This window comes from Hippocampus zosterae, chromosome 7 (genome assembly GCF_025434085.1).
Source record: "Hippocampus zosterae strain Florida chromosome 7, ASM2543408v3, whole genome shotgun sequence".
NCBI classification, from domain to species: Eukaryota; Metazoa; Chordata; class Actinopteri; order Syngnathiformes; family Syngnathidae; genus Hippocampus; species Hippocampus zosterae.
This window is the reverse complement of record NC_067457.1, coordinates 26552070-26568344: the sequence shown is the minus strand read 5'-3', so window position 1 is coordinate 26568344 and position 16275 is coordinate 26552070.

Below are 16275 nucleotides of genomic sequence, written 5' to 3'. Positions count from 1 at the left end.
GAACGGTGACAAAAAAAAACGCCGACTCAACTTCTTTTACAATCCTTGGGTGACATGCTTTAGAATGTGAGCTGTTCATTTCCTTCCCCACACAAACCAACCCAAGCCGAATCAGGAACGCTGCGCCTATTTATAAATCATCTTTACTCGCAGGCGACAATCGTGGCAGCGGCGTTAGTTACATTACACTGATGAATATCTGTGTATTTTCTCCTTTTGGCTCAAATGTTTACCTCGTTGTCAGGCATTGCCTATCCCGCTCATATCATTTTTTTTTAAACCTTTCAGACTGACTAATGTGCAACCCACCGACAGCAGAATCAGATAAACGAAATGAGGCAGGTTGAATTTATTCATGAAAAAAAAAATAAAAAAATCAGATTGAATGCTTTATGACTGCCGGGAACCCCCCCCCCGGAGATTCGACATTGATGGCAGTAAAAGACACAATCAATGTTGTTTGGACCGCTCCCTGTGCGGCATTCATGGTCCAAGGAAAAGGCCGAGGCACTCTTTATTGACGGCGGTCTGGAAAACATACATACACATGTGGGACCGCATTGTTGGTAGCCTTCAGTTCAAGAAAGGAAAGGCACAATGATCAGTGAAAGAATCCCTTGGTAGTCTCGATTCCATTGTGCCATGTGCCGGATGTAGCAGAGCGGCCCCACCGGCCCCCGAACATAACAAAGCCTCCTCCGTGTTTCGCAGGAGGTGGAGTGTTCTTTTATTCGTCTGCTTCGTTGTTGGACTTGCCAGAAAGATCCACTTTTGTGTCATATGTCCAAGGGAACATTCTACCCCAGAACCTTTTGTTGGCTTGACGAGATGCCAAAACGATCGCCGTTTAGACCGAGGACCCACGACAACAGCAAAGTGGAAGTTTTTAAACACGGCGATGGCAGAATGATGTGAAAAACTGAAAAGGTGCGCGTTGCACAACTATTTGGGTCACGTCTTTGCTCAATAACAGCACAATGTTCTGTCTCCCTCTTCAGTCGGTTATATACGAATGAATCACAGATCCAGACAAAACATGACTCATCACTCCCCTGCTGTCCTCTACTGTTCCAACACTGTTCATCTCTGCCTCCATTTTTTTTTCTTTTCTTTTCGTCCTTCTTTAGTTGAGCGAAAACAAACACTTTTCCAGGAGCAATAGACACGCTCTCACGGTCTCGGTCGTGACCATGCGATGGACCCGACGTGTTGAATAAGCCGTGCTGCATAACTGCGGACACATACAATAAGAGCACTTATCATGCTGAATGTGGGTCAAATAATAATAAACCGAGTCATTTCAGGTGAGCTCGCTGGAATCAATAGGCTTCTGTGTCTGAGAATGAAAGCTAATATTTGCCTCGGCTATCCCGTGAAAAGGGCTGATTGGAGGCCGGATCACATGGCATGAAGATGTTGTTGACAAGGTGTCGTTTTCAGAGTTATCTCGGTCGTTGTTGAATGACAGTTTGACCTCAATGCTGACAGTCTGATATAGGACGTAAGTGTGTCATATGAAAAGACTTTTATCATGATACGGGTTTTTGCTGATGTTGTTTTGATTGATTGCGGGCAGTCTTCAGTGGTTTCGATTCTATTTGGCCGACAGAACTTTTTCGTGTTGTCCTTGGAGAGCGCCGCTCTGCCCCAATGGCATATGGTGTTCCACATGGTTCCGTTTTGGGGCCCCTGTTATTTTCTTTGTGTTTACTGGCCATGGGTCCGAAGACGTGGTATTTCCTTTCGCTGCCATGCAGATGACAGCTCGTCAGCCCCGTTTCTCGTGTCAACCAATCGGCTTCTGCCAGCCACTCTTTTCTTGTCCAGGTGTGCTGAGATGTCTCGTCAATTTGCTTATATTTAGTTTCCTGCTTTGTTTCAGCCTGTGTTGACTCTTTGATTAGATTTTCTGTAATGTCGTTTCCTTGAATTTTGAGCTTCACAGAACATGGACAAAACCGTCATTGTAATGTCGTGGTCGATGGAGTTCACTTTAGCAGAACACTTAGTTGCTTTGTGTTATTTTAGTTCATTTTTCCTGGTTTATAGTCATGGATGCTTTCTCACATTTTCAAGATAGAATGTCGCTGCCTCCTCACCTCCCCCAGTGTATTCACCTCTCATCTACACTTCTCCGCTTGCTCACACAAACACACGCGTGCACGCACACAAACATTGCAGCTTTGATACAAATCCCAACGGTGAACTTCTATCAACTGCAGCAATAACGAGCTGTCATGGCCCTCAGTGATCTGTCTGTCTGGATGTGTCAGTGTAGCAGGCAGGCAGACTGTACGTCGGTACCCCACTTCCAAGGCCTGCCAGTCAGCACCGGGGGCACCTCAGACATCCCCGTGTCAGGGCGGGATCATATCTGAAGGCTGACACCGGATCAGAGGCAGGGAGGGAAAAAAAAACCCACTAATTCGGCGTTTGACCCCAGCTTCGCGTATGGAAAAATAGAAGGCCGCGGTGTTAAAGGGATGACAGCTAAATGCCAAATTGGATGTCTCGGGAGGTTTTCATATCTGAGCGGCTCCTATTTTAAAGATAAGAGACAGATGGGAGTTATTAAAGTTTTAGCCCCGGATTCATAAACGTGCATTTACATGCCGGAATGAGTTTAAAAGGTAGTCGGCGGCGGGCACCTTGAATATCTAAAAGTCACTGTGCTGCATCGATGACAAAGATCAACCCTAAATAAGCCTCTCAGATAAAACCTGGCCGCAGCCCGTCACAACAGCCCTATTTAATGTATTCCCTGCACATTGCCTGAGATATATTATCGAGCCCTCCTTATTGTGGCGGTGATAAATGCGGGCGCGCATTAGCTCCACCGAATGTGTTTCCCCGATTTCCACAATAAAGGCACCTTACTTTCTTCTGACCTTCAGCTTGGTTGCCAAGCCAGCACAAAATATGCATTGAGAAGAAGCAGCAACATGCGAGACTTGTAGCAGATTGCTTCTCTTTGCACGGCAACGCGCAAGAACATGCATCACTGTCGGCCTTCGACAGCCCACCAATATGCGGAAATATTAAATTGGTACGACAAATAAATAGATGAAGTCGGGCTAGTGGTGCGACGCGTGTGGACCATTTGCACGGCTCTCCTTTGTCACGTGACGAGTCGACTCTCTCGGCCAAGCGGTCTGAAGTGTCGGATCTCTGCGGTGGGGTCGGTCGAGGACATTGCGGTCAAGTGTTTGTTCACGTGTGAGTGTTTCAAGAGGAAAATCCCGAGTTGTGCATTCAGATTCTTTGGACAGATGGAACTGAGGTGAACTGGCGTCAGAGTGATCGCAAAGGACAAGTAATAACAAGGCTCGTGATCCAAAGCACACCGCGTCTTTGCTCTGGGACCTGATTTTAAAAAGCTTCGGCTGAAAAAGCAACATAAAAACTGGAAGAGAGACTGCAATCAACGGTTTGGTACGTTCAAAAGAAAGGAAGCGCCGGTGAGCTCATCGTCATGAAAAAGGTCTGGAAGACGGCAAAAGACTTTTTCAAGTCCGTGATCATAAAATCAATGATTGATATGCGAGCAAGCCATTTCAGCTCGGATAACTTCCAGCACCTGCTGTGACCCTGAACAGAACAAGCGTGATGGAACTGGAATGCACAGAGAGATTTTTCCTTGTAAAGACCCACAAGTGCAATTTAGTTGTCTGGATGATTGAGTTGTTGTCTATTATAGTCTATGTCAGGGGTCTCCAACGTGGTGCCCGCGAGCACCAGGTAGCCCGTGAGGACCACACCAGTAGCCCGCCAGTGCTAGTATTGTGATTTGCTCGTAGAAATTATGATTTAAAAATGCAAACATGGGCAGTATTATAGATTCTATAGCTACCTATTTAGCTATCTAACTAGCTAGCTACAGTATACATCTAGCTAGCTAATGTTCTAATATTATTAAATGTCATTTGTACAAATGTTATTTTAGACGTGTATCAATTTAGTAGCCCTTCACACAATCAGGACACATGAAGTAGCTCTCACTCTCAAAAAGTTTGGTGACCCCTGGTCTATGTAGTAGCCCATTGATTGTGCCCGAGCTGTATTGACAATTTTTGACAGATTATTTTAAATTTTCGTCAAGGGTTTTTTAACAGTACTAAGCCGAGTCCCAATCACGTTGGGCCCTAATATTCCAGGTAGCATTGAGGTCTACTGGAAGATATCAAATCGAGTTAGGCCCAAGAAGAAGAGACAGAAAAGGTCCCCGACTCAAACTGTGGTCCTCAAAAGTAATAGTTGTTGTCCCCACACGGCATGCCTATGAATATTCTTGTGTCCTCTTTTGGTGTTGCTGCTCCATGTGTGTGATGGGTGATAAATGCAGTAACAGCCATGCTAATTTCTGTTAGCCCGTCGATGGTGTTTTGCATTAGATGTTAGCATCAAGCTAGCAGACTTCATTTGACAAAATTATTTTGGGGTTGACTATGTTTCTCTTTTGTTTTCTGTGACCGTTGTAAAGTAAACAACTAAACGGCTTGAAGCAAGCACGCTTGGCTTCGTTATTTGGAATACGCTGAGCGATTGCTCACCTTTCTTGGTTGGCAAAGGTTCATTAGAGATTGATTCAAGCCACGAAGCAGAACGTTGTGTTCTCTGGTCAAGGCTACTCGGTTTCAAAGCTGACTGCGTGACTTCAAGGGATAGCGTCTGAACACCGATCGGGACCTAAATGAGTCAAAAGAAACCGGCCCACATGACCAATCCCCTTTATGAACCCCCTCGGGAAGATTGCAGATTCGTACAAGACCTCTGCCGGTGTCGCCTCGTGTATTCCGTTCTAATGGTCATCAAGCGGCGCTGCGGATGGAAAACGAAAGAAACACGTATTGATTTGAAAATGTCTAGTTCGGTTATTTTCCAAGCTTTCATCAGCTTTCTTTTTTTTTCTTTTCTTTTTTTGTCCAAGCCAGCAGAACCAGCAGGTAATGGCGCTTTCTCAAACAGCGCTGCAATCAGCGTTTCTTTTTACCTGCGTGCGTTCATGCATGTATCGAATTTCGTCGGCCGCAGAGTACATAGGAGGCGGCGGGAGAGTCGTATATCTAACCAAGTGCAGCCAATAAAGTATAATTCATGAGTGTTACGGTGCCTGTGGATCGTAGTCATTACTCTTGTGTTGGCGTGCACGTTGTATATCAGGGCTCAAAACAACAGCCTTCATCGCTCTATTGATTGCCTGACGTCTTCTGAAGCCTGATTTTTATTTTTTTTTCTTCCTTGGGAGAGTGAAAAGGAGGAAAAGATGGATGATGTCAGAGGAGTGGAAAAACAGCTCTATGTCTTAATAGCGCACTGTGTGAGACACGTCTATATTGTTTCGCGAGGAGCCGGACGCCAGCGGAGTCGCGGTTCAGGCTCATTCCCCCCCCCCCCCCCCCCCCCCCGTCAGAGCCTAAATCCAATCTTGAGGCCAGCGGTGATCTACGATACAGTGTCCCATGTTGTTCTTCCAAGCGGACAGTGCGCCGCATTGTTTTTATGCTCGTCAGCAGGAAAATTCCTCGCTCGGGTCACAGTCGCTTCTCTGTGGACGCGCCGCTAATGCGACGCACGTGAAAGAACATTTTCATGTGATCGCCAGCCGTCTTTTTCTTAGAAGAGCCCCCAAAGGCGGGCAGGCTGGCCTCAAGCTGTGCGCAGCGTCTGCTTTCGACGCCGCGTGTCTTCATTGGCGTCGTGGCGTGCGATGTTCCTGACTGACACAAATGCATCATTTGGAAGTTAGCGGTCACAAGATTATTGCACCTTGGTGAGGGACTGTGGGAAGCTTTGTTCATCGGGGGCGGGGTTGACTTGTTCCACACCGTTCTATCAACTGTCAGTCAAATTCCACAACCACGATACACATTTTTTTCCATCTAGTAACTCGCTTATGCTAACACATCTCTGCATGTTGGAGGTATCAGGCCAGATTCCAATTCTGAGCCGGAAGACATTGACCGGCCTCGTTCTGGCCAGTCCGCACCTGACTGACGCTCGAGTTCTTGTAAAGTAGCGGGGGGAGGACGAATGCCAGGAATGCGTGTCAGGTCGGGTGGGCTGAAGTCATGATAGGTGGATAATATCGGAATACTCGAGTATTTCCATGCGTGACAGGATTTTCCAAATCAATAAGTGGGCATTGGTGGCTGCCAAAGTCGCTAAAGTCGTCCTTTTGAAGTTTTCGCAACGTATGCAGCTGTTCGTTTGGTTTTTCAGGCCCCTTTTTTTTTTTTTTTTTTTATGGGGAGCGCGCAAAATTTTTCCTGCCATATGTCCCGGAAAGAGGTCCTGCGGGGATGCATCCTCCAGCCAGAACACGCACCTTAACGACGGTTTCTGCACTAGCGTCACGGCATCCTGCCCGATGTTGGAACCGTGATTCGGTACAATAGCGTTTTAGGTGTCCCCGCAGATGAATCAAAGAGCATGTGCGGGTTTTTTTTTTTTTTTGGCCTGATTAGAAGTCAAACGGCAGCCATAGGTCAGCGCGGCCACAGCTTCCATTTTAGAGTTCTCATTGAATTAGCGACTGCGAAATGCGCATCCACCGCGCCACAAAAAATCGTTCCTTTTACCGCCGTGTGCTTGATTTCCAAAAAGCGTTGCAGCGTGTTTCCAGCGTCGGGATGCCTGTTCGGTGCTGCTCCGTTGATTTTTCTCACATCAGCACTCATTCAATCGTTCTTTACCCCGTCAAGCTCCTCATAGACCGCTCGTGAAGTCGATGGATTTCAGATTTTTATGCCGGCATCTGATCTACAGCCGTATTAAAGAGGGGCTCTTTCCGTCGGACGAACGCGGTTTAATCTAAATCTGAAGATATGACTCCCCGGAGACCCGCCGCCGCTGTAATCGTGTCGTACCGACGACGGGCCTCGCCGTCACTCTCTCTCCATCTGATTGGATCATCATCCGCAATGCAATTATTTTTTGCAGATTTGGTTGCGATGTGGATCGCGGGTGATCAGCAGCAGTCGCCGGATGAGATGTTACGTGGCTTACGTCACATGCAATGCAAACAAATCTCACGGCGGCGAACGCGGGTGCGCGCCGAGTTCGGACGATTAGTCTGGCAGTAAATGAATTTTAAAGCCCGTGCCAATATTGTCAAGTCACTTTCTATTACTTTGTCAAGCGCTCATGCTAATTGTGTAATAGGCTCGTATATTTCCTTGCTGTCGACTCTCATTTACATATTCGGACCCATTTTAATGAGGAAGCGTCGATGAAAACAGAGGAGCTGGCCGACACGGACCCCCTCCCTTGATATCAGCGATTGATTTATTCTCTTCAAATCGGATTGATGCGCATTCCTAGCCGGTGATTGGGAACGCTTTGGATCGAATGGCATATTTGAGTTAAACGGACGCGGAGAAGTCCTTCTGCGGAGACATTTTCATTTATTCTGTGGAAGGGAGCAAGACGCGTTTTTGAGGCGAGTGAGGCCGCGAGGTTATTTCTTCAGTGGGCTCTCTGCAACGATGCAGAATAATGAAAATAAGTGTGTCCATTCGACACGCTAATTTGATTTGCTCGATGTTTTCATCCCACACTGAGGATCCCTTGTTCTTTTGCTCTTTTTATAAGTATTCCGGAGGGTCTCCCACCCGCACACATGCACACACAATCACGTTTTCATTGCTTCAAGGGGACATTTCAGTGATTCACATCAATTTCCTCGGGACTTACCCAAACCGTAATCGTTGAAAGCGTACTGATTGTTCGCAAACAACAGCGTATGTGCCGCATCCACCAAGCGCGTGACCGAGAGCGCCCCCGCTCCATTCACGGGGACACTTTTCCTGAAAATAAAAGCCGCTGTATTTTTACTTTATTTTTTACAAACTGGAATTACCCGTTATGTTAAACACATGTACACAAAAAAGAAAACGTGCACAATTTGAGTTTTCTTGGAGGCACAGCGCTTTCTCTCTCTCTCATTCTCTCTCTCACACACACACACACACACACACACGCAGAGAGATGCATCCCCACTGTTCTCTTGCTCCATTCACCCCTCCCTCTTTTCACAAACTCCTCACACACAGGACTCCTCTCAAAAAGAGCAAAATTTACAAGAGGAGCACAGTGGATGAGTAGCACTGTTGTGTGCCGCTGAACAGCACCCTTTTGACTGCAAAACCAAAGGTCAGGGCACAGCTCCCAAAGCCTGCAGGCCTCTTTGGTGCTTGTGTGTGTATATCCCAGAGTGTTTGTGCATGTATTTGCGTTCCTTTGCAGTGTATGTTTGGGGGAGGGCATAAAGCTGCGCCTTGTTAAAATTGCGGCTAATTCGCTGCCATATTGTGTTTGATTTGGACTCAACTGTTTTTGTGGCACATGACAGTCTCATGACAAAACAGCTTGTGGCAAGTCTGTTCATAACCATTGCAAACGATCACATTTGGCTCGACGGCGTCAACCATGCTTGCACCAGGTTGAACACTCGACCCTTGTAAGATATCCTTTATTTGTCCCACACTGGGGAAATTTACAATTGTATGGCGATTGAGATGTTCCTATGGCGGTGCGTTTTCATTACACGCTATCCCATGAGCCTCTTTGTCCAGTTCCATTAGCAAAAGATGGGGTCAGGGTGAGGCTGGAGGGGCGGACTCGGTAAAATCAGACCAGTCATTTCGAGCATTCATTATTTTCTCAAATCAGAAGAAGCACTCTTCATCGAGAGTGTCAACTTCTCTCAGCTCATCGGTACGCCATCGCTCGTGTTAAGCTATCGGAGGTACGCTAATCTATGTGGTCCTTTTAAATACACGAGGTGTAAGTTTCTTTTTAATTCAGATGCCATATTAAACTACTGGCCTCAGTAATAAATAATTGCTCAGCGAAAATGGTTTCTTCGAGACATTCGGGAGTCGTTCCGAGACTCTTAATCCAATAGAGAGAGCACATTTTTCAAGTTAACGTCTCCAGTTAAGACTCATCGGCATCTATCAATCCCAGTTAAATGTGTCTTACCTTGACGCTTAAAAGAAGAGGGAAAAAGGAGCAACGCGGTACCCCTATCTGCCGTTTTCAAAACACAAATATATTTCTTGGAACCGTAGCGACGCAATTTAAGAGGAATGAGCCGAAAGAGGTGGTGACCAGGATGTGAAGGGTCAGATGGGATTTTGCCCGTCCTTGTTTTTGGTTCACGTGTTTAGTTTCAACATCTGTATTTGATCTCATTAGATCGCGTTGGTGGCAAGTAGGAGTTGACGCACAACAGATATGCAAGGTGCCGCCCACCGTGAAGACTCTGGAGGGCCTCATAATAACCTTTCAGCATCCGCATGGCCTCCTGAGTGATAGATGCATACAAGGCGGGACATAACATTTAGGATGCGCTTCTATAAAAAGTCAATTGGATGAAAGGGCATTAAAGAGGCTCCGATGGATTCCACGTTACAGAAAGTGACAATTGATGCTGCGCTGTGAAGTACTGAGGGAAGAAATGAGCATCTAGGTCATGGGAGACTGTGAAAGCACATCGTCGCACTGTTAACTACCAAATAAATCCAGACACATTTTGGTGAGTGACAACGCACTTTCGGGCTCGGGGCGGAACATCAAAACGTCATTTGCGGCGCTGGCGAGGAGGAGGGAGGAGTTGAGGGCGGCGAGAAGGGGGTGCGCAAGTGTTTCATCGTCAGTCTCCAAAAGGTGCAAGTCGGTAATGGGTGCTATCCGCCTTCAAACGTTTCCATCATCACGACACTTGGCAACCCCCCGCCGCCCACCCCACTAGCTCGCGGTAGCAAGGTAATAACATTTTCATGACCAGGCCGGCCAGCGCTAAAGGCAGAGAAGCCTGGGAGGTCAAAGTTCAGCCTCTAAGGGACCTGAAATCATGTCAGGATGCACTTATACTCCCCGTTCCAAACAGATGTGCGTACATCTCCTATATTTATTTATTGATTGATGTGTTTATTGTTGCGCTTGATACCTTTTTGAATGTGGTGTTCAGGAACCTTTCCGTGATGTATACGGCCAGTGGCAAGGTGTGAGTCCTTGTGCCTTCTTAATTCAGTCCGCCCGGCTGAGTGCACTGCCACGAGAGCGGTGATGGATGACGCAAGGCTCATTAGGAAAAGACAACAAAATCAATAGAGTAGCCATAGAGGTGTCAGCGCTTCACACACACACACACATACACACACACACACCAGTGAGGGGGGAAAAAAACACCACTGATTGTCTTTTCACTGACAGAAGCTTGTGTGAAATTTGGGCATTCGAGTGTGTGGCCGTTTCGGTGCGAGTGACTGCTGCTGATGGACGCCTCATGGATAATGGATAGAATGTCATATGCGACGGGGGCGCCTCTCCTTGTTTGTGCCAGACACAGAAAGGATAACCGAGGACATTCAAAGGAACTGGGGCAGACGCCGGGTTTTGCTTCAAGTGTGACCGCTTTCTCAAAAGCGTGATATTGGCGGGGGGGCGGGCATATAGAAAAGTCATTGTTGCAAGATTGCTGATGTGCCGATACATCAACTTTATTGTTTTTGTGAACACAGACTTCCTTTTTGCACCGAGATACTGGTTGGGAATGCCCAAGTGCAATTTAATGCCAAAATCAGATTTGGGGCTTTTTTGCGGGGGGGGGGGGGGGGGGTTGTTTTTTGTAACTGTTTGCATGTCCATGTATTTATATGGGCATAGGCGGTTGTGTATTCGTCACCAGTCGGTATACTTCGATCATGTCGACCTTGCGTTGGCGTCTATCCGATCTCTGCAATGATGCTGTAGTCTCATTGGCGGATACGCATCAGATTCCGATCGGCGGATATCCAGTTTTTCTTTTCTTCTCTTTAAGCTGTCATGATGTAGAGTATATCAGAATGATGTCATTTACGTTTATATATACGCATACTACATTTGATTGGTCTTTTTTTTTTAATGAGTTACTTTTTTGTGACTAGTTACTTCCTGTTTGTCAGCAATCAGCGTTTTCTTCATTTCAATTAGTGTACACAATATAAGCTTGCTAGTCACACACTATCCAGTAAGGCCCCAAAACGAGTTATTGTGACGATTTGACCGTCTTTTTGCCGTGTTGTGTTTTATGCATGACAGCAAAGGCTCCCAGTTGCTCCAACTTTGATTGTGGAGAACTGCAAAATCATTCCAAACTTTTGGACGTGTCACATTTTGGAAATATTCATCTTAGACACAGTTTAAAAATACATCGATTTTTTTCCAGTGGATTTCAGGCGATAAAGTGCACATGCTTATCTGCAGGATGGAGGTGGCAATTTTATGAGGCTGCGAGCTGCGGTAGGCGACGGGGGTAAAGATATTGCTTCGCAGTTTGCTGTTTGCGGCCTGCTACGCCGCGCATATCTTCCCGTGCGAGCCTCTGCACTTTGCTGTTGATTTCCCAGTTTGACTACAAGCGCCTCAGCAGCGGCCAGCAGACTGTTACACTTCCCCACTTCATTCCCGGCGAAAAAACTATATCTATATTTCATATGGTCCCCGCTCTTTCTGCTCCCATATTCCCATCCAGAATATGGGAGCGGGCCTAATGGAATTCCAGAGTCAAGTTCATTCAAGTGATCTCCACTGCGCTCCACTAACAGTGCAGTAATTGAATTGAAATCAAACCTAATTGGATTGCCGAAGGAATGCCAGTGAACACTTTGCGTCTTCCTGGGACGGAGATGTACAGCGCAGGTCATCGCGTCTTTTGTGAGCCGCGCTGGAAATGGAGATGAGGTGACACTGGGTGGCCATGAATTAGATTACGCTAATCATTTTCACCACGATTGCCGCACCAGGAGCGAACTTTGGATTCAACAGATAAACCCAATAAAGTTTGTCGGACTTTCAAATATCTTGAGACGGCAAGAAACTCATCGCAATCAAACTGAATGGAATCGTCCCACTTTAAAAAGGACATTTTTGAATCTAGCCTGGCCACCGTATTGGTGATGTGCGTCGAATCGTCTTTTATTGGAGAGATGCGCACCCCGGAGTGGTTTTGCGTGTTGTTTGAGTATGCGAAAGACACGACGACGTTCTAATGCATTTTCATGGACAGCTTCGGTCCAACGCTTTTCCCAATCAGAAAGTTTGACTTGCAATCTCATTATTTCCACTGGCCAATTTTCATCCGACTGAAGAGGTTGCGGCTCTCCCGCGGGTCCACGCTGCACGTGTGTACTTGATTTTGGAGGAGATAAGTAACTTCTTTTCTCCCTGAAGCCTTTTTTTTTTTTACTTTCAGAAGTTGTTTCGGACTTCATTTTAGCTGTAGGCTCCGACAGGACTCCAATTAGATGGACGATAGAATTAATGAAATCTGTCTGTCTTCTCCTCCTTCTCTTGCTCTATTTATCCCAGTGCTCAGGGGGACACTCGGTCTGGATTCAGTCAGCGCGGTGGCTTATCTTCTTCTTACTAAATTAAATATGTGTAATTGGTGCTTTCACAAACACGGCTAACCTTGCCGGCGGCAATCGGGAGCTGCCACCGAGGACTTCCCGGCGAATATGTGCTGTATATTGTCACAAAAGGCTCCATATACACCTGAAAGCTTCTTCTCCACTTGGTGTTAGGCGGAGGGGGGGAAAAAAAACGAAAAGTACGGCTGCAACTGCTTTTTTTTTCCCTCACTACATCAATTCTCCTGCCAGTAGGCGGTGTTGTTTGTTATAAGTTGGCACTGACAAGAAGTTCTCTTCCTCTCCTGTGCCTTTGTTGTCTTTTCGTGCAACGCTCTCTGCGAAGACGCTTCGGCAATTGGAACGCAATGCATCACATTTGAGGCGGTCGCCCGAAAAGCAGAGTTCCGCAATCATCGAATAATCATAAACGCGGAGAAAGACTCCCCTTTAAATACCGGCGGCGGTGAATCATTCTGCCATTTTGAACTCGACTGCCGTTCGAACGCGCGCGCACCGCAGCAGCAGCAACACGTACGCAACAGAGAATACGACAATACTCGCAGGCGTGTACTTTTTACAACTGGAAATTCAAACTCATAAAAATGACGCGGGGATAGCTGTCAATCATTTGTGTTTTTGGTGGGGGCCGCCTGTTGGAACCATCGGAGTTTCTTCCCGTGTGGGGTTTTCACCAGGTACTCCAGCTCTCCCCCGCCCCCACCTCCCCATTTTCCATCAAAAATGTAACGCTAGACTTATTGAAGACTCGTTTATGTGAGTAGGACGGCTTGTTTGTCGTCTGGACGCGTCCCTTAAACTGGCTGTGGCAACTCTAGCTCCACGTCAGCTGAAATCGACTCTGGCTCACCTGTGACCTTAACGAGGACAAAGGCAAGAGAAAGTCAATCGCCGGTCATACTTCATGGCCGTTTAACACAAAATTAAATAAATAAATCAAGCGGTCAAGACCCGCTCTTTTGTGCTAGACTGCGTGAGACAAGGGCATCACTTCGGATGGGCCTCAATAGAATGAATGCATAAATTATAAAAAAATAAAATAAGAAAGCTGATCCCCATTTTCTCCTGCAGTGCTGCGATCGATAACACACACATACAGTATCCATGTGTGTGAAAGATTAAACACGCCCCCTCGCATTGAAACAAACAACCACCGGGGACTCGTTCTCCCAGACTCCCCCGGGGTGGGAACACACACCGCTTGCTGGTCCATATACTGCACTGCCGGGACTCAATTCTTTGAGCTTAGAGATGAGGGACGAGACGCAACACACGCTTCAAGAGGCCTGACTCGCTTCCGCCTCTGCTGATGCGGGTTGGGCGATTGAAAGGAATGAATCAGATGGAGCGATGAAAAAAAAAAATGGACCGGCACAGGCTCCGACTTTGAGTAATGCGAGTAATTGGAGGGAAAAGCGATTGGAATGCAGTGCGGTGAAAACACAAACACACACACATACATGCTCGTCGGTGCATTACTTCCAGTGTCGTCATGCAAACCCCCTCGAATTTCTGATGCGTCGGGTTTAGCCTAAAAGGGCGCCGCTTTGTTGACCTCCTCCTGGTGCACTGTCAATTTATCAAGCTACAGTGAAGCCGATTCCTTCTGTTAGCGTGTTACCATCCTTATAGCCCGACCCTGATTTATCGGCTGTCTGGCCGCAGCACTCTCCCCCGTGTGTTTAGGTGCTAATTAGAGAACAACACACAAACGCGCATAAACGCACGCACATGCGGTGTGACCACGGGCTCACAGGTGATAGGGGTGGGGGCGGGGTGTGGTTTATCACAAGAGAAAAGTGGGCGCTGCGCCAAAAGACTGCATTAAATTACTCGCGGCACCTCAAACCTCACACACATAACTAAACACACATCCATGCATACTGTGTGTACGCTTCCCTGTCAAAATATTAGAATGCATTGGCATGCAGAGACGTTTGATTTTTCCAAAAATGTTAAGAAGCGGTTGGTGTCCCGCATCATTTCTGTCATGTCAAAACAATAATGGAGGAAATGACTGCTTTTTTTCCCCCTCTTCAACCTCTCAACCATCCAACTCTTTCTATTTGACTGACCGATTTCCTACATCTTCCACCCCCCGCCCCCCCCCCCCCCCCCCCCCCCACACCTTCCACCCCTGCCCGCCCCCCTCCCCCTGTAATCTGGAATGCCTAAGAGGGAGAAGTGCAGCGCATCACTCCATAAATGTATGAATGTCCAAACTGCAGAGGCACTGAGAAATGTGTGGGCAGCGGACTGGGAAGCATAGCCAAGCTTACTAACAGGATTGGAGGGGGTGGGGGGTGCGGGGGGGGGGGGTGAGACGGGGGAGTGAGGGAGGTGGCTTGAGAGGCTCCAGTTTAGAGGAGGAATTGTTGAGGTGCCGTGGAGAGGTTCATGTCGAATTTCAGAAAAAGTTACACATTTGCTGGTTTTATCTCTTTTGTGATGATAGATGCTGAATTTCATACTTTGCTGGTCTGAATTTTACCCCCCCCCCAAGAGGGCCATGAGGGTTTAGAATATTTAATGAAAGGCTTTTCTCTCTCTCTCTCTCTCTATTCTCCATCTCTCTATTCATCCATCCTTTCTGGAATGACGTACACCCCCCTCCCCATCTCCCCCAATCCTTCAATGACTTGAAATGACGACGGAGAAAGTTATGCGGAGTTCAGGTGGAGTTCAGACGCAGACCTGCTCGCCCCTTCTTCTCAGTCCGCCTCTCCGTAAACCGACACGTGAAAAGCTCCCTCGGGTTCCTCTTGACATGAGATCACCAGCCGCCCCCCCCCCCAACCCCCAATAAATGGCAATCGCCGTTCAGTCCCCGCGGAAACTCGTACACTCCGTTTATTAGCTTGCAGAAATGAGCAGAAGCCAATTTGCATTTATTTATTCAATCAGTTAATCGGCTTCATCTCGTTCCTCAGAGGGCCGCGTTAGCTGTGGAGTTAGCGCGGCACGCTAACTAGTCAAATTGTCAGTGTCTCAGGTATGAACGACCATGAATCCATGAAATGGAACAAATGAAGCTTGTTTTATTGTTCCACTTTCACGGGGGGGGGGGGGGGGGGTGGCGAATGAATCCGTTCTACATGAAGTTGGCTCAGCGTCCGCTTTTTGCTTGCGCGTTTAATAACATGAAGACAGATGTCTCGGAGCTTTCCTTCTTGCCTTTGTCCTCATTTGACGTCTCTTCACACTTTAAATTGAACGTTGCTTCTGGAATTCTATCTTTACAACACTAACTTTTGAACAACCCACAATAAGGTTTGTTAAAGATGAAGCGTTTGATGCAGGCCACATTAACCGCGTCGTGATATGCGGTTAAAAGCAGCTAGTCCCACCGCCGTACCGTATTATGATCCGATCAGGGCTTAAAACTACCACAAAATGTGCACAATCTGATTAGTTGCAACAACATAAGCATCAGAGCTGAAGCCATGTGTGGAATTGCACAGCTTGATGTTTTTCAGGGACATCTTTCATGTGGCTCGCCCTTGCCCCCTAGTGGACACGAGCTTAGTTGCACTGCTATAAAGCGCATCTGTGTGGGTCAACGTGGGTGTGACGCTGCCACAGACCTGTCTGACATATCCAAGACCTCACCCCCCACCCCCTCTCCCCGCACCCCCGCCCATCACACCCCACCGACTGCCGAACTGTAACGTCCTTATTAGGCGGCCTGTGATGAGTGAGTTTTTGATCAAATCTCACGCCATCGTGGTGATATTTGACAGCTGAGCGAGATGTCGTTTCAGCACGTTCTGCAGACACGCCCTCGGTGATTGAGTGTGAAGAGAAGTGCTTGATTGATTGATTGATTTTTGTCCCAAAGCCATTTTGAAGCCTCATTTGA